The sequence below is a fragment of the Micrasema longulum genome, unplaced genomic scaffold (assembly GCF_059751315.1).
Source record: "Micrasema longulum isolate JH-2025_06_02 unplaced genomic scaffold, ASM5975131v1 h1tg001445l, whole genome shotgun sequence".
Lineage (NCBI taxonomy): Eukaryota > Metazoa > Arthropoda > Insecta > Trichoptera > Brachycentridae > Micrasema > Micrasema longulum.
In genome coordinates this window covers 155,373-179,808 of record NW_028278631.1, presented here as the reverse complement: position 1 = coordinate 179,808, position 24,436 = coordinate 155,373, and the positions used below count along the sequence as shown (strand labels likewise).

Genomic DNA, 24,436 nt, shown 5'->3' with positions numbered 1-24,436 from the left:
CATTTAAATTCAAATGTATATAAAAAACAGAATTTGTCATTGTCCTTTGATCATGTTGAAAATGTAAGTTAATCATACTTTTATGAATACAAAATATTAGATGTATTTTATAGCATGATAAATTCAGTAAAAGACCTTGGAATAAATATGGAAAGAAAGAAAAGTAACCCGAAATTCGGAAATCAGTGAATAGAATTGTTAAATTAGGAATGTCACGCAATAATTATGTAAACGTGTTTTAAAAGCAATTTATTACATCCAAAATTAGTTTAAAATAGTTTAATCAGCTGTTTGTTTGTGCTGTATTGATTTTTATACCCAAAACCCACTGTACTTAATTTGAGAACTAAATTAAATGACTAATAAATTACGCGTAGTTGATTTACTACTACCTCAAATAAAATTTGATAATAATTCAAATTACTCGTTTGAATCATTACACCCGTAATATGTAGAAAAATATGATAATAACAAAAAATACCTGTTTGAATTATAATATGCTTACCTACAGTAAAGTAAAAAATGTTTTTCGGTCTCAGTATATATATATTTTTTTATTTCAACTAAATCAAAAGAAAGATGTGCTGACGAATAAAATACAACTTAACTAAAGAGTTGTATGTATTTTTTCGAAAAAAAAAACCTTAAATCGGAAATCGGATATGAGTCCGCCTCATTGTATAGGGGTAGGTTAGTACAATTCTTAAGGTTCCGTGTTTGATTTCTGACAAGGTCGACAAAAATATTAGTTTAAGATGTGGGATTTAATATTTCACTGTCCAGGCACAAAATAATCATGACACGTTACACTGGGGTACTTACACATGCAGCGCACGTAAAGATTTTTTCAAATACATTTTTTTTAAAATTTACTTACTGTGAAAAATATTTTTTACACAAAAGCAATTTAAGAATCTTCTTCACTAGGAATACTTGTTCTGAGGTTACAAATAGAATTTGAATAAGCATCTTTAAAAAAAAACATATTTGTATTTTTTAAGAATAATTATGCTTTGAAATAAGTAAATGGATTGTTTATATAATAGCATTATTAAATAATTTTTCAGCTTTTTTTTAAATCTTATAATCTATTTTTGAAGACAAATTCATAAATATAAGTGATTGAACACTATCTTTTTTTTCTGTGTGCGGGTGGTAAATTGTAAAGTTCAGATGTGAAATGGAACTAGAACCCTGGATGAGGGCTTTCGACTCGATGCCTTCTCATGGGATAAAAATCTGCTAGTAGACGTCAATCACTTCTGTAATGTTTGAAATCCTGAGATCGATTCCTGGCAGGGTCGAGGAGAAACATGGATAAGAAAGGTGGTTCCTTTTATGGTAACCCTTTGTTACCGTCTATGTACCAAAAATAACCAAGAAACGCTTCTACTGTCGTACCAACTCAGTGTCCTATGGACCACCGGATGCGGATAGTAAAACGATGATGATGATGGCTCCAATTAAAAATTGTAATATATTTGCGTTTTGTAACTACTTATATAAATAAATCAAAAAGAAAAAACATTTTCAGGGGAAGTACCAAAACCAAGTATTTATATTTCTTTTAAATAAAAACAAACAAACCGGGTTGTGGTTCCGTGGTAGTATTGTGGGCTCACGAACCAAAGGTCCAAGGTTTAAATCCCACTATACCACAAGTTGATATCCATTTTTCCAGCACAGGTTATTTACGACTTTTAGGAAATGGTCTGAAAATTTAAATAGTACTCAAGTATTTCTTTTTTACGAAATAAAAATAAAAACGTAAAAACATATCTTATAGAAGCTCAGTTATGTAAACTTTTTTGTAATTTATGTTTGAAGCTCTAAATTCTAAATTTTCTGCTTATAATTTTTTTTCCATCATTATTAAAGTAGCTTAGTAAAAATATACGAAAAAAGAAACGTTGATTAGTTTTCATGTTTTATTTTGTAACATTCGATGTTTCAATACAACAACGCACATTTCGTTTAGATTTTTCCATTAATAATTTTAAAATATATTTTTTACCTGGTTAGAAACCCGCGCGAGAAAGTCTCCTGTTTCGCTTGAAAAACGTAATTGAAGTCAAAAGGACTCCAAAAAAACATTGCAAGTCCGTTCCCACGTTTTCCAGAGTTTTTAATTAGTTGTGATACAGGGTGTCCGGAGAATGCAAATATTTACCGGAATGTGCTTGTGTTTCTTCCTTTATACAAAGTCGCCGTACATAAACGTATTATTTTGTACCTTGTTTGACACTTCAAAGAAAATGAATCCGTAAAGGAGTTTTGTTATATTTGCTCACTCGTTTTTCTGTCCATAAAGAAAAATTGAAATGTGATTTTTAATTTAACTGCGGGTTTTTATTTTACATTTCATAAAAATGGTGGTGAAAAAATTATTAAGTTAAATGAATTTATGCAAAATAATTTATTTATTGTTTATTTTACACTATATATACGTATAAGGACGGGCATATTGCCTAAAGACAATATCTTCCTAGTTATCTTATCACTATTCTCCTGTTCGCATAGTTCAAATTTTTCCATCTACCAATTTGTAGAACAAACCATGCACAAGACTCTTTCGTTTAATGTTTTTTTTCAAATAATGTGTATTTTTTAAATCTCTTGATATATATAACATGTCCCTTAATTTATTCAAAAATAAATTAAGACCCATTCTATTGGGTTGCGATACACTCCCACTTGCTTTTTAATGATGCACACGCTTTTACTTACTCTCATACAAATACACACAAACGCACTCTCTTATATATATATATATATATTTACGCAAACACACATTAAAGAGTGTACCATAATTAATTGATTAATTGATTACTATCTAGAAACTTGGCTTGTCTGTCTTTCAACCTTTCTTTATTATGCAATCGAACCATTGTTGACTGTATGTGGAAACATATTGTTGAAATAAATAAAAAAATGTATATGTTAATATTGTATTTACAACCGTTGAAATAAATATTTCACGCTCATCCTGCCAGAAATCGAACCCAAGAACTGAAAAATGGTAGGTGGACGCACCAAGTTTGACACATTTTGAGGATTTTTACCCTTGACCAGCTGTGGAGTTGAAAACACTCGTTCAGTGTTCTGGTTCAATTTTACACACCGAATTGTATTCATCGTCTGCCTGGACAAAGAGAATGGCTCACTTAACAAAATAATACTAGTTTAGTGCATCGGATTGCAGGATGTAACCATTAATTTAACCCTCCTCCCTTCAGAGCGCGTAAATAACTTAAATTGTAATTTTGATTAAACCAAATTTCTCCGCCAAATGCTGAATTCAATTTCCCTTGTATCACTCGACTGTCAGCGCGCTACGTCGTCGTCGGCCGCGACGGTAAGCGCGCTCGTAGGATACGGAGGCAGTACGGGAACAGTTTGTTGAAACCAAAGTTGCCAGTTATATTTATTGCAGATTGTTGAGTTGGTACTACGGCGTAGCTGTGTCGAGATTAATACCACAAAGGCGAGAACTATGGAGATTTGCACGAACAAGAATGTACGAGAAGCGGAAATGGAGGTATTTTGATATCAAATATGGATAATCTTTCTGGAACACTGCATAACTAAGCCAAACCTAATAAAAGCTAAGCTTATTCGAACTTAAGCTTCCGCGATTATTCGCGCATCAGATGCATCGTATAGAATTGGAATGCAGTTCTTTGTGGCAAAATTTTATTTGTTTTCGTTGTGAGTAGAGAAGGAAAAAATCCAAAGTTAAGGACGCAAAATTTTATAACGCATGTTGTTAGTAGCGCGTCTGTAGTAACAGATACACATAAAGAAAGGAAATTGTAGTGTTACACAAGAGGACACAATATCGTTAAAGCTATTTGCACTAGCCTTAAAAGATGTTTTTAAAACCCTTAATTGAGAATAAGGGAGCAAAGATCGATAGCATGTACTTGAGTCACCTCAGATTTGCAGATGACTGGTCTTAATTCGTGGTCTTAAGTTAAGACATGCGAGTAGATGAAATAACAAAAAACACTGCAAAACGGCGTGGTTTTTAAATGCCAAAATCCCTCCAAAACAAATCATGTCGAACTTTAGACCGTTTGGCGAGGATGGGATTGGAGGAGGCCTTCATTTAGAAGTTTACAGTTACGGGCTAAAGAAGAAGGTGATAAAATGTTTTAATGAGATCATCGAAATATTAACAAAAATACAAAAATAAGTTAAAATTTTAATTAAAATTGAAAGTAAGTGAAAGGGGTGACGTCTTTCTTTTATGACATTGCTTGTCTTTGGGAGTCAGAGTGATTGATGCATGCCATGTCTTGGAAATTCATACGGTCTTGTGATAAATAAGTACGAAATTTCAACTTTATTTTGTTATTGGAGGATTCGATATCTTGCAGGACACCTGCTGGCACAGCGGGGGTTTAATCTTTGCAACTCAGTTATTTATCGGGTATATAAGGTTTTATACCCTATAAGCGTAATCTATAGGTGCAAAAGCACGACAATAATGAAAAATACGAATCATTAACACATAAATTGTGTATCATTTATGTACATGTATTGTAGAGTAGCAATTTTTTTTATTCACCTTCTTTTTTTTCTTCCTTTTCTTGTAAATGAATTGACATTCAAATGTAAAAATGGCATAATATATGTATACCTTAAAGTTTAAAGAAATAATCATTCATTTCAAATCAATCTTTTCCTGTTTTGAGTGTATTTCGCTTATTTTTGTAAAACGGGTTTAAGTTCTTAAATAAAAACTTTATTTTTTGTACCAATGTAATATTTGTCCATTAATAATTATGTCATAAAGTACAAAGAAGTAAGCAAAAAAAATAAAAAAAATAATAACAAAGTCAAACGCATGGTGAAGGTAGTTTTTCCTTTGTAAAAAGTAAATAGGGTTATTGTTTTTATATTTGAGACAAATGTATCGGTGAATTAAATAAATATTGACCAAACTCACCCCATATTTTCCCAGATTGTTGACTGTACACGATAAGATGGCTTCCCTTCCAACAGGATATGTAAGGTTCCCGATTGGTGCCTCAAACTCGGGATCGTCAGACATCTGGCGAGTTGTGGGATATTCTAAAAAAATGATCGAATGGTTAGTCAAATGCATGAAATAAAGCATATCAATATATTCAACAGTCCAATTTTAAGTTTAATTACTGAAAAAAAAATAAATGAAAACTAACAAAATAATAATCGTTGAAAGTTAAATGTATGAATAAAAAAACATTGTGGTTGCCAACTTTTAGTACTCTTGTAACAAAATTACTACTATGTGATTTGAAAAAAAACTAACTACCATATAGCTCACTTGACAACATTTAAAGCTATTTATATGAGCGTTGAGTTTTTTGGGTTATTGTTCCGCGTGTAGTGTAATCAAAAATTGATGATCAACGTTACAACGCAACCCAACATATATGCATAGAGTTCTTATGACACAAGGCGTAATAACCCAGTAACGTATGTTTTTGGGGCAAAAATTACCATCTGAATATCTTGGGTATATATATTAGTTTTACTAATGCTTTCAAAATATGGTGGTAAAATATTTTATGACTAAACTTTCCAACAAGCAAATAATTCAACTCCGGTCCACCTTTATTTTATACAAATGATTATAAATAAGCTGTCGGAAGCTTTGATAAGGAAATGAATACAAATGACCTAACAAGTAACACGGAATTAAAACAAGGAGTAACTGTCAAATGGACATTATGTCGGGATATTAGGCGGGCGACAAAAAGGCCTCAAAGTGAATGGAGTCATGAGGATTTGAAAGCGTTAATTTATTTCCATCACGGAAAACAAGGGATGCCGTCCTTGGGACGGGAAAGTCATTAAAAAATTCTGCTTCATATGTAAAGCTTACTTACTTCAGCGAGGCACGCTATGAAAGCGTAGCGCCTCACTGTAACATTACTACTGCGCACCGCTACTGCTGCTGGTAGGGTAGTGTGTTTGTATAATGTAATGGGTGACACAAAATGTTATGCCCTTACTAAGATACATACATATTTAAAAAAATATAACTGTATATTGCTAACGAATACAAACTAACACCACTTCCGGCCAAAGAGATTTTGAGTATTATTCAATTAAAATCTAAAACCTACTTCCACTATCTATTAAAACAATTAGTAACGATAAAATGTTCAAAAAGGCTATAAAAAAATTGAAAATGAAACTAGGTAGAAGTAAAATGGATTGTCTCATTCGCCCAAACCAATATTGAATCAACTGCTCCATAAATGTAAAGCTTATGTTATGTTTTTGTTCTTTCATTGTGCTTTTTGTAACATAAATAGTAAAGATGCACACAAATTAATTATAAACACAAACACGTTGTGTTTAAAACCGTCTGAATATTTTGTTAATTATCTCTGTTTATTAAGTTAGTCTTCTTTGTTTATTCTCAAATGTAAACCTATTTAAAAAAAGGATATTGTTAAGTGTTTTCGGCAAAGGTAACCCTAGTGATGTCACATTATTTTTAATATTAATTATAGTTTATAATGGAAAAAATATGAATATTTAAATAAATAATACTTTGAAACTTGTCAGGTAAAGAACCAACAAAAGTGAAAAACCTGTTTAAAAGCAACAAGGTAGAAGTTTATTAATGAAAGCTTTGTGATTTCTAACAAGTAAAAATATACACAGTTAGTTAATGTAGCGAAACACAATTCAAATGTATTCGTTAGAATTAATAGTATTTTGACCATGAATTAGGTCAGTACTTTATTAAAGCATATTGTTTTTTTTCTTTGCTATAAACTAATATTATTCTATATTCTTCCCGTGAGGTGGATTCTTAGCTGTTCTTCCATCTTTTGGGAGGAAAGAAGAGTTGTGAGGCTGATTGTGTAGTGCAATATAAGGTTATCTGGTAGTGTTTATTATTTGAACATGACCCTACAGTCTTTTCTTTGCTCTTTACTTCATGTATACAAATTGGCTGTAACAATTATTTCATGTTGGCATTTCAAGCACAAATTAATAAGAATGCATCTTTTCTTAGAATTCTAAATAATTATAACACGTTTTTTACTGAAATCGATATATATTTCCTCACTTCAAACAAATTTGAAGAAAATGCTAGAACCCTAATTGAAAAAAAATATTAAATTAAATATAACTGTACTGACCTAATATTTTTTTTTTGGACTTATCAATTATTGTAATTAATTCATTTGTTTGAAAAAAGAAAGGAGGAAGGGCTAACCTGGGGTTACTTCGTTGGATCCGCCAGCGAAAGGATTTTAAAGTCCGAGTAAACAAAACACTTTTTCTTTTATTTTTTCATCATTTCATTATTATTGTAATATGTTTTTTTTATAACTGGAATGATGCGGAGTGGTTTTTTAAAGGTACACCTTTTTTTTCTTTTTTTGACATTGTATTTAGTAATGTGTAGAAAATTGTAATTGGCCTATAATGTTTGTTTATTTATAAGTGATATATTTCGTATGTCTTTATATAAATATAGGTTTAGTATTCAAAAGGTTACAAATTAATTTGTATAAAATTTCTTAATATTGTTCTTTATTTACTTTTTTTTTTCTCATGTATCTCTATAACAATGTATATACTTATATGTATGTATATGTATGTGTCTATGTTTTCATATGTAAATTTATTTAATATTTTTCTAAGTACCCTATACCTATGTTGGTACAATTCCTTATTTTTACTTATTATTGTATCTTTTAGTTTTTCTTATATTATCTTTAATTTTAACTAAATTTACATACTTATGTTTCACTGCTGCACTTGAATGGAATTTCAAATATATGTAAAAGCCCGTAGGGCGTGTAAATTAATAAATAAACAAATAAAATTTTTAAAAAAACTTTAATGGCTGTTGTATTCTTTTAATAAATAAAATTTGAAAAAAAAACCTTTCCATATCCTCAGCCTCAGGTATCTATCTTATTAAAGTGTTCTTAACGTAATCTGCTACCATCTTCAATGTTTTTATCTCGGAAGTTGTCAGTATTTGGGTGGTCTTTACTGCTTTATCCCTTGTCATATGTTATTATAGGCCTTATTGCACTAATTTTTAAAAAAAGAGAAGAAAAAGTGATTGCGGTTTGATTTCGTATTTAAAAAACATTAATAATATAAGAAACTACGAGCCGTGTCTAATCAGGGGTTTTTAAGACTTTTTTTTTGCTTATTAGACGAGATAATTTTACAAATCAAGACCCAGAGAAGACATTGTTTTTGCACCAGCCAGTACAAGTTGGCCAACGTTAAGCTGCCACAAATCTCCAGCTTAGCCATTTTGAATGTTGAATTATTAAAACCGTTGACGCACTGACCCGAGCCATTTAGCGGCTACTTACTTCCTGGCCACTCTGTTCTCAGGAAGAATAAATTGCGCCACCGAACATATTTTGATATGCGATAAAGTTTTTTTGAAAGTGGAATTACGATAAAACCTTATATCAACAGAATTAATTAACGAAAAATATTTCGTAATTTAGAAACTTTATGATTTTAAGTCCTACTCAGAAATCTAATCTAATTAGGGTCATAGCATTATTTTTCTATTTCTGGAATTTTCAAGTACAAAATTTGAAGCACATTCTGGAAACCATTTTTTTTAATAAAAAAAAAATATTTGTGTTTTTTAAATGTTCGTAAGCAAGAACTGGATTTCACCTCCTTTTGAGTTATAAATATAAACATATAACAGAGATGGATAACAGTTTAAAGAATGAAACACGGAAGCCTAGGCATTTATTGAGCGTATGATCCGTCATTGGCTGGTTTCTGTGGCCACTTTGCACAATGTGCAACATTTCAGTGTAATATCTTCATGCATTCGCCTATAACGCCTGAGATTCTAAGCCCGATTTCTTGAATTGAAGTATTGATTTTGAATGTTGCTCTACATTGCAAAATTAATTGTTCTGGGACTGGTTTTTGATTTCTTTTGGTGTAACAATATAGTCAAAAACGTACAGTTTACTTAAAAACCCATCTTAAACACAAATTATGTTTGAGGGAAGTAAAAAATGCTTACGTATCTTCTCTTAATTCCTTTTAATGTCAATGGTACCAATATCCAATATAGGAAATTTATTTTAAAAAAACTAGGAGTACTAATGGATGAACATCTATGCTGGAGAGGTCATACTAATGAATTAAGCAACAAAATATTTTTCAGTCTACACTCACTCAGAAGGTTGCGAAAATTCTTACTCATAAATGCTCACTCACTTACAAGCATAATTACTACCTACTCTTGATAACGCTGATGTTTTCATGACAGATTTAAGCGGTGTGCTACTCAATAAACTTGAAAGACTTTAGAATACATTAATAAGGTATATTTTAGGTATTTAAAAATATGACCACATTTCTGATTATCCTAGGTAACTGAAATGGCTTAAGATAAGACAGTGGGTGACTGTCTCTTTCTTTCACTTTTGTTCACAATTCTTCATAGTTCTAAAGCTCTTATATCGCCTTTTCGCATAAAAAGTGTACAATGTCCAAAAATATTCAAAACTGAGTTTATATGCGGAAACGATTGATATCACCAGTATCTTTCACTTAAATTTTGACAAAAGGGCGTAGTTCAACAAACGCTCGCTAGATAGCGCATTGGTTAGTTCTAAAATGGCCAAAGTGAGAACTTGCATCGCGGGATTACTATATAATTTTTAGTTACGTTCAAGCGACCGAGCAGTACACGCATTGTGTCTCTTTAAAAGTATACAAAAACAAAAATTTGTCACTAAGGTAAGCATTCTATTTCATTAGTATTATTAAATCTCAATTAAACACTTATTTCTATAAATGTGTAGCAAAATTTGAATCAATTCTCCCTTTTAAATTGTATAATTATGTAACATGAGTTGCTGAATCTTACGATCATATACTTGGGAAGAGTTTCTAAAAAAGGGGTTTCATTTAGGAGGCCTGCTGGTTTTCACCATGTTAGATGGATAACTTAAGCTATATATTGTTACTGTTGAAAATTTTCCTATTTAAACATCAGTTTAAACTGATAAAAAAAGGGAGAGAAAGCGGTGAATGAAATATGTATTTTCACAGTCATAATAAATTAAAAATATTAATTTAAGCCTCTTTCGGATATTTGGTGCTGAAAAACGACTTACAATCATTTAAAAAACTTGCGTTCTTTGAAAATATAAACCAAACAATGGCCAAAGTCACCATGAAAAAAATAATAGGCCATTGATGGTACTTGTCGGAAGAATTGGTGTCTTTTGCATTTTTTGACAACAAACTTTCAGTTCAAGATAAATATGATAGATGCACTAAGAATTGAAGGTGTAGAGGATCGCTCAAAAAGAAATAACATTTGAACACATCACCGAAAAAAGAATAAAAGTCTTTGTGACTTGCAACTCTTTATGATTTTTCCAGATTCTGAGTATCTCATCAGAGTTTTTGAATTGAGATGTTGAAACTTGAGATGAAGACTCTAATTTTGAGACTGCAAAGAAAATGGTCCATTTCATGTGGGTAGTGAATGATATTGCCGAGCGCGGTGTTGTTTTAATGGAAAAATATAATAAATTGATGACAATCGATGAAGAGCAAAAACAATATTTGCTTTTGTTGGTAAAAGAGTATAGAAAAAATATCCTTATTCAAAAAAATCAACCATTGCGTTCTTAATATAAATGATTTTACATTAAAAAGGTATCCTTATTTGTAATCTTAAGATTTATTTTGCATGTAAACGTTTTATACAAATAAATAAAAATAGTGATTAATACAGTGTTTTAAAAAAAAAAAAAAAAGTCTAACTTTGGTTGCGATCCCTAGATATAATTTAATAAAAATTGAAAAAATACGGGAGTATTTTTTTTAGGGCAGAAAACCAAATAAAAAAGTGCCCTGTCAAAAATTAAAAATTAAGATTTGTAAATAAATACTTTTTTAGAACTCTTGTAAACTTGATTAAATTTCTTTGAGAATTGACTGTTGGACAAAAACGAACCACAGCGACTTGATGTTATAGAATGTACAAATAATGTTTTGGATCTCTTTGTATTTAATTCAAGTGTCAATTTGTCCTATGTTTTGAAATCCGGAAACCCTCGGCTTAAGTTTCACAGTCCCTTACGTCATTCTTCCGGTGGCAATTCAAGAAAGTAACAATACTTTTTGTAACATATCGTAACAAACAACACACGAAAATCAAAAATTTATTCTTCAAAATTGATCGAATATAACGTGCGCGAATCAATCAAATAACGTGAAGTGCTAATAAAACGATCGAGTGCCATCCTGGAATAAGTGCCAAAAGAAAGAAAACGTCAGTCCGTATCCCTTTCATTTAATTCCTGGATTGATACTTTTAACAATACATATGTTTATCACAAAACGTACATAATTTTCTCTGAACACGTTTCAGTTTAACTGATGTTAGTAAATATTAGTATATGCAAACACCACCATGACTAAACACGCACTAGTTTAATTAAAAAATTTATTTAATCTTACATTGAAAAATTGGTAGGGGTAACGAGGGGGGGGTAGAGGTGGGGTTACTCGATTAGTACATTTTTTATTAAAAAATAGTGTGTTCGCATCTTTATAAATCTGCATGTGATTTATGTATTTTTGGAAATACTATTTATTTATTACGGTGATAATGAAGGTGAAGGTGTAATTTAGTATTTGCATGTCTTACGAAGAGACAAGTACGTCTCGAAACCGGTAGACTAAAAAAGTCGGTAAGTGGCCATATACTTAAATTTACTAACATTACTTCAAATGTTTGACCACAAACATTAATAATACGTTTCTGCTTTTTTACATTCGAACAATTCGAACATTTGACAGTCACAAGATATCGAAGGAATTATCGAAACAAAAATACTTGAACCAACAATTGACTAATTATTTGTTATGTTAATGCTTAGCTATTTATATTCTCGATTCTAAAAAGTTAAAATGTCTATCAATTTAGATCAACAATTCTGGACTTATTTTAAACGTCACTTTTTAAATATTTATTAATTGTTCAGTTGATCCCAATTTCAAAATAACTTCTGCATCTGGTCTCTTTGTTCCAGCAATTAAACATCATAGATATTTGATGAAAATATGGTTTTTCCACGAATTAAAACAATTACAATATAAAAGCCATATATTTTTATAAATTATTTGGAAAACTATTCTGTCCTCAAAAATACAAATTGAACATCTTACCTGGAGTAAAAAATACGAATTCGTTTATTTTTCTTTTAAAAGTTTATTGATTCTAGGTATTTATTATTTGAAAAAAATTAGCTACAGTCTAGTCTAGCTACAGTCTAGTATATAATACCAAATATAGCAAAATTATGACCTAAAATGGTTGAAATATTAATTCCTTTTATTTTTCCTTTGACAAGCTAAGTGAGAAATTTGACTTGAGGCAATGTTAGAGATACCTTTGAAGATAAATAATAATTATTAATTTCCTTAATTCTCAATAGAAACTTCACAAATACGCCAAGATCAGAAGCTCACCGCTGCTCAAAATTTATTAAAGGAAAAATTAACTAATTCATAAAGTCGTTTCTACAATATACACGGTGTTTCGAAACTAACAGAATATATTATCTAACAAAAACTTTAATTGCAGTTACTCTTGTCTATTATGTAAATTATAGCAAGAAGTTAATGAAGACATGAAGAAAGTAATGTGTAGCTATTACTTATTGCAACTAATGACTTGAATATCCCCAAAAATATAATAAATTATGGGTTAAAATTTTCGGTATTCCTCCGTTATACATTTACATATGGGTTAAAATATTTTTTTATTTAATTATTAATGGTTATTGAGAACAGAAAAACCATTTCTTTTTACTCGGAGATAAATCACCAATACAATAAAAAGTTAACCAATGTATCGCATATTGGGTACGTAGCAAAAAAGTAATCCTAATATATAACTGTCTCACACACTCTTTACGTCTCAGATCGATAATACAGTTATATTCAGAAGCAAGAGATACAATTTGACACGTCACACGCGCGAACAGCAAAGTTTCTAGTACTTCTCCCAAGCGCCTGTTACCCAACTTTTGTCAGGGGCGGTTGTTTCGCCCGCGCTGCGAGCATGAGCTTATGACTTTTTCATGTTTTTATCTATTAGAGTAAAAATATTTTCCCTTTTGACTTTAACTATAAATAATTTAAGCAGTTGCCTGTGTATATTACATTTTTTCGATTAAAAATTTATCATTTCTTGCACGTGTAATGACTATACAGCACTGTAACGCGCAAATGTTTTTGGGACAGTAAAGGAATGATTAACATGCATCGTAATCAATTATGTACGTATGATTGAAACTTCTCTGGTCAGTCTTTCAACTTAATCCCAAATATGTATTTAACTTTTATTGAATGTAAGTTTCTGTCATTGAATTTTTTTTAAACATTTGAACGTCATGTCGTTGAAAAAAAAACTGATTTTGCTATTTAAAAAAATCGAATTGTTTTTTTTTTGTTGATTCAAATCACATCAACTCTTGTGTGGCTGTGATGTCACACTAATCTCGAACGATACAAGACTTGATATATTTCTTTTATTTTTTTTAATGATGAAGTTGTATTTTTTGCAATGTTTAATTAAACATTTTCATACTGGATTCAGAAAGTAAAGTTTGTATAACTATGCTGGATTTGAAATAAAAAAAATATTAATCTTTTCTACGCGAAAAATAAATGTGACGCCAATATAGCAATAAATATGTATAAAAAAGAGCCCGAAGATAGAACCTAAAACAAAAAAGATAGATACTCTGTACTGTGGCCGGTGTTTGTGAGGAAAACGTTCAGTCGGTTATAAAAGTGATGGGGGATGCACACACTCATTTAAGATGGCCGGCGTATTTATGATCTTTGAATTATTATGCTATTACAGGGCTTAATTAAATGTATGTTCATTTCATAAATTATGAAAAACAAATTATTTTCACAGTATGTGAACCAGGTTGTGGTCCGGTGGTAGTATTGTAAACTCACGGGCTAAAGGTTTGAGGTTCAAATTCCACTCTACCACATCTTGATTTCTATTTTCTAGCACAAGTTATTTACGACTTGAAGAAAATGGTTTGAAAATTTTTAATATTTGTGTTAATAATAAGAACTCAAGTAAGTACTTACTTTTAAAAAAAAAAAAAATGTCTCTATGTTTTGTTAGTGGTAACACGATGTTATATCACCGTACACAAAAGAATTATTTACCACAGTCGTTTGAGAGTTAATTTAGTGCCAATATCATATTTATTATAAACCATTTACTAACTTTTTAAATCAGTTATATAAAATACGTCATTACAAAACAATGTTATACAAACAAACTTCGCAGTTCAAAAAAAAAATTTAATTGGTTTCAACTTTGATTGGATAATATTTTAATATTAAGAATGGTTGTAGTAATTGAAATTAAAATTTTAAAATCTCCGTCATAAAAACAGGAGCAAACTTCTATAAAACTACGTTTTAAGGATATTTTACATTTGTTTAAAAGAACAACAAACAGTTTGGTCGATTGAAGAACCCACTTGCATCGTGTAGTCCCCGGGAATTATTTATTCTAGAAGGTACGTACACCTGCGGCTATGCTTACGAATCGATTACCAATTTACCAAATGGGGCAGTATTTTTTTATGTTTTTCAGTTAACCCCTTGGGTATTGGAGCACTTGTATTTTTACATGATTATGTATTCACAAAGGGAGAACCTACTCGCGTATAAAGGAAAGTCAGCGGGGTGCGGAGAGAAAGAATGGTTGATCCAAGGATATAAGTGGGTGATTTGCGCACTCTACGAACAAGAGGGTAAATAGAGCCATCGACAGTTGTTTATATGGGGAATGCTTTCAAAAGTGAAAGGCTTAAGTCCCGTAAAACGAGCATGATCGATAGATTTTTTAAGCGCCACTTAGAAAAGGTAATTTTTACTAACACGTCTAGATGAAAAGTTATTTAATAAAAGCCTCCATGAAGCCTTTTAGATCAATAGTCTTTAACTTTTAAAAGACTGTGCTAAAATATTTTTTAGGCGCAGTGCTGTAACATTGAGCTACATCAAGTAAAAAACAAAATAATATTTTGTAAAGACACTTAAAAAATAATACAAAAACACCAAGACATGCATATATTTCCAAAATATGACTTATCTGCACGTTTTCATAAACTTATTAATCTTGAAAAAAGGAGAACATTAAAAGACCTCACTTTTCCATATAAAATTATTAAGAGTCAAGCTGATTCGTCCCAGCTCCTTAGTAAAATTCAAATTAACTGTTCATCACGTGCCCTTCAAAATCACCCAACCTTTCGAATACCTAGCGTCAATACGAACTATTGTTAGAATTCTTTTAAACATAGATTGTGTAACATAGAAAAAACATTAAATTCAACAATTATGAAAAAGTTCACACGCTTTGACAAGTACTTTTTTAAATGTCATTTTATTTTTCGTTTTGCGGAAATTTCAGATAAAATTTGAAAACTTTTGCACTTACATTCTTCAACGAAAATCATCATATTGACGATTATAGTACAATATGTCAGAACTTGCATTTCACTTATTCAATAAACGTTTGCACTTTTATCTTAATAAGCGAATGACCTTAATTTAATTTTTGACAACGTTAGTTAGCATTCTTCTAGTAATTAATAAAAAAACGGCTTATACCATTACTGATATCCGTACATATTGTTTTCAAGGGGAATCGGACATATTGTGGCCTTGTACTGATATTATAACATCGCTTGAAGGTCAAAGAATTTTCGTGGCTATGACATTTTACCAATACACGAAGAATACATTTTTAAGGACTTCTGCATACTTAAGCTATTTTCGTAGACAAAATGTTATTGAACATTTGTATTTAACCCCTGACCGACTTTTCTATGATTAAAAGTTTTGAGACGTTCCCGTCTCTTCGTCAGAACACCAATTAAACCAACATGCAAAACCCAATATACACATGTAGCCTTTGAGACACTTACATTAAGGTTTGTGGTCCACCGGACACTCGACTCACACATGAAAGAGATTGATTCCCGGTGAGGACACAAAAATTAAATGTAAGTTTTCTCAAGGTACTTTGTAATGTTATTGGGTTTTCTAGCCTGTTGTGGTGCAAAAAAAAACTTTTTCACCATAGTTGTTGGACAAAAATATAAAACCTCTATGCTACGCTTTTGGTAGGCAATTCTTTTACATTACATTTTTTACATTTACATTTTTTTTTTTTTTTGCAACATAACAGGCCAGGAAGCCTAATTACAGTGGTGAATTACATCACAGAGAACCCAAGCTTGAGAAAAATCACATTTTATTTTTTTGTGTTCTCACCGGGAATCGAACCCGGAACCTTCCGTGCGTGAATCAAGCGTCTTGACCACTACACCACGGACGCCGTCTTACATGCACCGATTAAGTTATTAATAATTTAGGTCTTGTTCGTCTTTTTTTATTTAACTAAATGCATGTCTTGTTACTTGTAAACTTAGAAACGTTGGCAAGTAGTTTTATACAAATATTTCATAAAATTCAGTTAAATGTTTGATCACAAATTTTATTCTTTAAATATTAATAAAATTATCATTTATTTATGTGTTATATTTAAAAACTTCAAGAACGAAGAATGCATACTTTGGCGGACTTATTGCTAAAAGCAATATCTTATATCGATATCAATAGCAATAGCCAACCACTGCGACGGTTGGTTGCGGCATATTGCAATATAACCGTCCATATAAAATACAGTTTAAATAAGAATCGAAGTAAACAAATAATGACGTAAATGTATTAATATCAAACTAGAACAATGGCAGGACTTTTAGGAAGAATTAATTTCTTTCAATTAATTAAAAGTTTATTCATGTTTATCTTCCGCGAAAAGAGTTAGCGTTGAAGAAAATTTTATATTCATCACGATACAATATGTACTTCGCTTTTGTAAGCTTCCTGTGAACGAAAATGCCAGACAATATAATTGTTTATTTGATCTCAATTGTGGAATTTCTCACAGCCGCAGCCGGAGAGTCAAAATATGGTCGACATTATCCTAATTGAATTTTGTCAAAATTGTGACCCTATTAGGGGGTTGTGCAGTTATGAGATTAAATACAGTACACTTCACACCGACTGCATCTAGCAGTATGGTCTGTAACTGCAGCATATTGCACTGATTTTGCAGTAACAAAGTGCATTGTATGCGGGAACATCCTTTACCGCTAAAATACGTGACAGAAATAATGATTTTCCATCAAGTTTTCATATTTAACTACACAATGCATAATGTTGTAATATTGGATGAAAAAATCGTCAGTTCATTTCGTGGTTTTTTGGATAGAAATGAAAAATATATATTTAATTGAATGATACGTAACAGAAGTCAAAATTTTAATTATTTTCAGTACCAGTTACATAAAAAAGTTCAGTTATTTAATATTTTTTTTTTAGTTGAGTTGTGTTTTCCGCAAAATGGGAAAAAATTACTTAAAACTTACGACCTATTTTGTTAGCTTTTACGAGAAACGCAATAATTATTTAAGTTTTACGCATTTAGCACAACAATTTTTTGTGCAACTGGTCCTCTGACATTTTTGGTGAAACAGAATTTTAGTAATAATTATAATCTCGCCTATTCGCGAAATTATAAAACAATCTCCATTTTAGAACGAGCTGAGCCATGTTAGATGAAGACTATCATAAGCAGAGAATAATCCGTTTTCATTTTACAATAATTAGTTTTATATAGATTCCCTGTTATTAAGTATGTATACCAATTTTTTGCAATAAATTTATAAAAAATAAAAAAAACATTTACGACTCGCCCCGTTTTTACTTGTATAATCAAAAAATGTTTAGTTTCTCACCAGTCTGACAATGTTGGTCAAGACGAAACTCAGCCGACCGGGAAAATTGTAATAAAAGTGAAATTAAACTAAAAATAGTATTTTCATTATTTCAATAAGATCATAGAAATTTACATTACAAGATGAAATTTTTTTCATGTGCATTGTTTTCTCAAATAACTTTATGTTATAGGTCATGGAAAGAAAGTTATATGAAACTGTGTTTAGACATTGAAACAATTATTTAATTTTTCATTTGATATTTTATTTAAGAATGTTAAAGTTTGATTATCTGATCAAAAATTTAGAGTCAGTTGAACCAATAATAGTAAATTTAACAATATGTTATAATTGCACGGTAAAAATTAATTCTTTTTTTTAAAAAAGTATTTTTTTTTTAGTACAATTTCTATTTTTTTTTATTGATTTCAATGTGTTTATTTAGTGACAATTTTATTTCAAATTTAGTTTGTATATGTACGTTAGTTATTTCTTTATTATTAAATGAAGATTTAAAATATATTTTTCTTGTTATATGGTAAAATAAGTTCAGCTATGCAAGCCCTTTTTTTGGATTAAAAAAAAAATATTATTAAATTGAACTGGTAAATGTATTATGTAAAACTTCATGACTAGATGCCCAAAATACCCTGACTCTGCATAATCAAGTTATCGAAGGGGTGGTCGAAAGTTTCAAGTAACTGGGAGCATAATATGTAACAAAATTCAATATAAAGAATGGCTTTTAAAAAAAGATAGGAGTGCGCGGTTGCGGCTAGGTATAGCAGTCGACGTACTCAAAAGTATGTTAGTGTATTCACTCCGCAAAAACCAAATGCCGTCTTTGTAATGCCTCATACCACCTAATTACTCCTACGGATACAAATCGTGGCATTTCAACAGGGCTCAAAATAGCTAAATACTTTGTTTTAAGAATATCTGACTAAAGAGAATCTTGATACGGTGGCAGTGGTAATGAAAAACAGACGCAGCAACTTCCGGTAACAACAGTTATCGAGCGGAGGCTATACGGTTGGCTGGGCCATATACTGCAAGTGAGAGCCTGAACCACGTTTGCCTACTTCATAAGATTCACGGCATTTAGGAAATCCACTGCAGACGTGAATTTGGAAGAATGCACAGGTGCTGGCCGCCAACAGGGACCTAAAGGCTCTTTATGGAAACCATTTTGTCACCCTAACTTATAAAACTTGTAAGACAACAAATGGTAAAAAGTGGTATTACGAGATTTTCTTTTAGGACTTCAAACAACCTGTATGTGAGTAAAACGAATATATCCGTACAGTGTTGAATTGTACTTGAAAAACGCATGAAAAAAATTGCTACTGAAGTAAAAACTGTTAACGCTCCCCTGAAAAAAAGTAAGTACAGGACTTTAGATGTCAGGCTGACGACATGTTCGGACTAGGGAGCGGACATGAAATGATGATAAAGAATTGTTAAAAATCAGCTTTGCTTGCGCAGTTTAAACCTGTGTTATGGAAACAAGATAAGAGCGAGACATTCAGCCTCAAATTTTCATTTAGTATTATTCAACTATTTCAAAAAACATTATTTAACTGAATCAGCATTGAACGTTGGAATAACGTGATTCAGTTAATAACAAGACCATAGGAGAATTAGTGAGGCGTTGGGAGACCTCAAACAAGATGGTCCGACGAAATAGCTGCTGTAGGGGGTAAACATTGGCTGCAAGTAGCCACCGACCGAGAAAAATTGAAGGATATATAGGACCGAAGGCTGAAGAAAAAGAAGAATAATAAGAAGAAGAAGAATTAATAACATAAAAAAACTTTATTTTGGGAAAACATGAATTTATTTTGCAAAAAACTTGAAAACTACTACTTTGAAAAAAAAAACAAATCTTTCTAACTATGTATTATAATGTGTATCGGTGACTTATTCGTATTTGTTAAATGTTGTTTTTATTGACCTTAAAAATTTATTGTGCTTATTTGTTATGTGTACTTTGGAGATCGATGTATTTCACACCAGCAAAACTATATTTAAGAGACAAATACTCTTGCTATTGGAAAGTAAGTACTATCGCAGTTGTCCCAATATAACGCCTTAAATATTTTGTTATTTTAAATGTTATTTTGGTCAAACAAATTAATTTGAAAAATAGTCACCATCGGGTTTTGGTCGCGTAGCTGGTCCAGAGGTCCAAGAGTCAAACTAAAACTTGATTTTAATTTTCTAAAAGTGAATTTTTTATAAATCTTTAATGATGGTCGCCAAAATTGAAATATTTGGGCAAATCATAACGACGAAAATGCGCGTTTTTTAACGATAAGTTTATTTTTAGCGTGTCTAAATGTTTGTAAACATGGCTGGATTTCCCTCCTTAGGGAGTGTCATTATATAATTTTTGTTCATTTTATTTGGCAGTAGTGCTGTATTGTATATAAAAATAAATAAATTAAATAAAAAAAAACAGGTCTTTTAGTCCCATAAAGTTGGGACAAATGTCTCAAAACTGAACGTTTCAAAATTATTAATATATTATTTTGGACAATTTTTTCAATAATAATTTACATTTACTTTGTTTTCCCCCCGTGGAAAGAGCAAACATTACAATTCAGTGCTTAGCGGTTAAATCATCTTTTTTATATTCGGTCTGTCCACACGTGTAATTTTTGCTATTTGGTCTCAAAATTTCAGCCATAACCTCAAATAACTGGATTTTGTGCTGTACATTTTACATGGATTCCCGTTCCCAACTCCCCGTGTACCGCCTCGCTAACACGTATCGAGATTTTCAGTGTTGTTCAACGTATGGCAGAGAGAGAAACGCGATGCCACATTGCATCCTCTTGTAAAAAAATATTTTTTTAAAATATGAAATTCGCACAAAACTCAAAATATTATGAAATATTTTTCTGCACTGGCGAATTTTTTCACATTTAGGCTCGGAAAAGTTAAATTTATACCTGGATAAGAATACTTCATTTACTTTTATACTGTTTTCAGTCATAACTTTTGTTTAAAAATAGTGTGGTTTTATAATAAATACGAATGTTTTTATTCTAGTATCAATTTGGAATATCTAAGCTTGTTAAGGTACACTTAAATTTAATTGAAGTATGTACTTTCTCCATTACAGAGTATGTAACGCTAATGTAGCTTCATTTATATGAACATGTTTCTCAGCATTAACGTACAAATATTTATTTACTAAGCTCGCAAATGACTACCTCATTATAACAAAATATCATTTTCCAACCCGTTTATACGTTTCCGTATTCATAACTTTACAGTCTTAAAATGAGACATTTATTAGCACTTTTCGTATTTATAAACACGATGATCATTAAATTTTTTAGGACTATTAAACTTAAACAAACTAATAAATTCTTAAGGTACATAAATTTTAAATTTAGAATCAGTCAATTTTAGAAAAAACGATATTTTACTAAACAAATTAAATTTGTTAAAATTTAACAATACAAGAAAAATTAAAGACTTTTTACATTTATTCAAAATTTTAAATTCAAAATGGGTTTGCGCCGAACTGTTATCTCTCATCAACTCAGGGTACCTGAAAGAATGACTAGACAGGTGCCACCGTTTTGTAGCAACAATTCACGGTCAGAGTGAACTTGTTATGCCGTATTAAACAGACTTCACGAACTCGGCAATAGTTATTCCCACGTATCGGATATATTTAGTGTAGGGTATTGTTCCTATAGAACAAACCTTTTGAACTTTTTCAAAGAGGGCAAATGGTAATTATATTTATTTATTTATACATTTCATAATGTATACAATTTTTTGTTTAATTTGCCCAGCTGCATGAAACAATGCTTAATGATTTTCTTATTTTATTATTTAATTTAATTTTTACATTTATTCTAAATAGTTGAAGCTATTGAATATGTTGTACAATTTTATAGGTTAATTTTTGTTTATAAATTTTGGGTGAAAGGAAATTTGTTTTGTTTTTTAAAATAATTAAACAAAATATGTTTATATAATAATTTATTGTAAAAGGCAGATTTGCCTTTTATGTTAATAAAATAAAATGAATGGATTTATCTAGTTTAAAACATTTTTATTTAAATAATCCGTTAAACCTCTATTTTGAAAACTTGCCGCAGGTGGAAAAAATAGGATGCAGAAAAAAAAAATATATGTATACATCACAACACAGATGCTTGTTGAGAAAAAAAAAATGGATTTCTTTCTTGTAATTGCCGGGAATCAAATCCACGCCACCAGTTTCACCCTTTCAACCGAATGCAATACAAAATTGTGAAAAAAAAACTTCGTAGTAGTTATCTCTTTTAACGCCCTTCGGAAGTAGACCCATGAACAATTTTCAGCTAATTAATTTGGCAACAAAGAGGGAAAACATACCATCTCTATTGCGATAAATTTCGATCTAAATAACTTCTTAGGGAAGAAATCCAGCCTGTTGGAAAACATTTGGACGTGCTCAAAACATTGTTTATTTTTAGATTAATTATTTAATAGTAGCGTGTAATAAGAGAAATGAAGATTATTAAACGTAGTTATGCAGAAAGCAGCCAGTCATAGTAAACTGATACTGAGAAAATAGCACCTTTGTGAAAAGAGTGAATGATTAAATCTATACAGCAGTTGGAATGTTTTTGACTTTGACAAATGATAAGCAATGAATACAATTTTTTTTTCATACTTCAAACAAGAATCAAAGTATGTATTTAACCAGTTTTAATGATTTTTGATGTACTGTTAGATTTTTCTAGTTTTGTGGGTATTTTCTGTAAATTGAAAAATGCAGTTTTTGTGATCAACACTATTTTCAGAAGGTGGTCAATACAGTTTTTTTGTATGAAAGCGGTCTGGTTGTTTTTAGCTAAACATAGAGTTTACCTTACTGCATCCAATAACAGCAATATTTATTTTTTCAAAATTGTGGATTGACTGCTTTCTGCATAACTACGTTCAATTATTACTGAAGCATTTTAATATATTATTCCATAAAAATGAAATAACTCCTTTTTTTTCAACACCTGTTCTTAAATGGAGCACGTGGACATCACCTGACGCCTCCAGAAATCCCTATTGCTTGCCAGCAGTCTCGCGCTCTCCGGGACATGATGTATTTTCTTCATGTCTGAGCTGAATGAAAAAAACAGTTATGTATGCGAAAAAGAAACAAAACCCTCGGTGAATGCTTTCGACTCGAAGTATCGGATGAAAATAAATTTGCCTCATTCGGATACCTGGTTAGCGTGCTTGCCTGCCATGTCAGAGGACCAGTGTTTGATTTTTGGCAAAGTCAACATATTCATATTAAAAAATGTGATTTTCACTGTAATATTTCAGTCCGTCTACTCCCAACTAAAGGAATGTCTCAAGTGAATCAAAAATAAAATGTCTTTAAATGCTCTTTTTTTGCTTGGCAATTGCGATGGGAATCTAAACCTTCAAAAAGGGTTGCCGTTCATTTTAATGAAGTGTACAAAATGTACTTCTGGATTACTTTCTTTCAGTACAAAGATGCAAAGACCACCAGATTTCAGAGAGCTTTCTCGGGCAGCTTTTCTTGTTCGGCAACGAGCAACTTTTTCATGTATGTGGGCACCGTTAAGGAAACTTATGTCTTCAAATGCGGTGTGCGGTATGTGGTGGGGAACTTGTAATATTTCAGGACTTCTAGATTACAGAAAGCTCCTTCGGGCAGTTTTTATCGTTCGGCGATGAGCATTTTTTTCTTCTATGGGCATCGCCAACGAGACTCAAGTCCTCAAAATAATAATAGTTATAATCTGGATTGTATGTGAAGTGCATCAAATGATCAAGATGCGCTGCAATTGCAAAACGGTCCCGAATGCATCTCTAAGGGGGTGGGGGTAGAAAAAAAGTGATGTTATATTTTTCTTAAATATTTATTATTTTGCGCAATGTAGCGGTAAATAAATAACACCAAATCGAGTTAAACACGAATAGAAACGTAGTTCAGCGCGCTGTGTATAAAATACGAGTATCGCTTTTGGTTGAGGACGCGCGGGGTTAATTAAATAATTAAATATCCGGGATGATAAATGCCACTAGCTCCTTGCAAATGAGACAACGCGAACTACGGAACGTGTCTTGTGCCGGGTTTACCTCTTTGCACCCTGGCTTGCGTCAGCACCTAAAGGAAGGAGTTCTAACATCGACGCTATTTTTTATTTCTTTATTTGTTCATCCAAAGATACATGTTACAAAAAAATAATAACGTTCTGCATTTTTGAATAGTGATTTTTTTTCAATTCGTTGAAAATGACCCCCAAAATTTATTATTTGTGCTTGTGAAATAATAAAAATAATAACAAGAAAAAAAAAACAAACTAACAGTATTTCAGTTAGTCCATTCTTGTCCAGTTTAAATGATGGTATCTATCTCATTTTATAATTTTCGTCTTAACAATAGCAACATTACAAAAATACTTGACTTATTAGCTCTATATGTTTCGATGTATATTTCGTGGGTATACTAGCAAAAAACTTAATTCGTAAATATGCGGATTTTACTGAATGATGCAGTTTAAAAAAGTTTTTAACGCTCTACAAACTGGCAAAAT

The 24,436-nt window shown here is 31.1% G+C and overlaps 1 long non-coding RNA gene across 1 annotated transcript in view; it reads right to left on the bottom strand.

Moving 5' to 3' along the window:
- Nucleotides 1–3,094: 3,094 nt before the first annotated feature.
- LOC148275359 (uncharacterized) overlaps nucleotides 3,095–24,436 on the bottom strand; it is a 131,263-nt gene continuing 109,921 nt past the window's right edge. Inside the window, exons 2-3 of the long non-coding RNA XR_015824048.1 lie at nucleotides 4,952–5,076; nucleotides 3,095–3,142 (exon numbers count right to left, since the gene is read on the bottom strand). This is a non-coding gene — a long non-coding RNA (uncharacterized LOC148275359). The remainder of the gene's footprint in view (nucleotides 3,143–4,951; nucleotides 5,077–24,436) is intronic.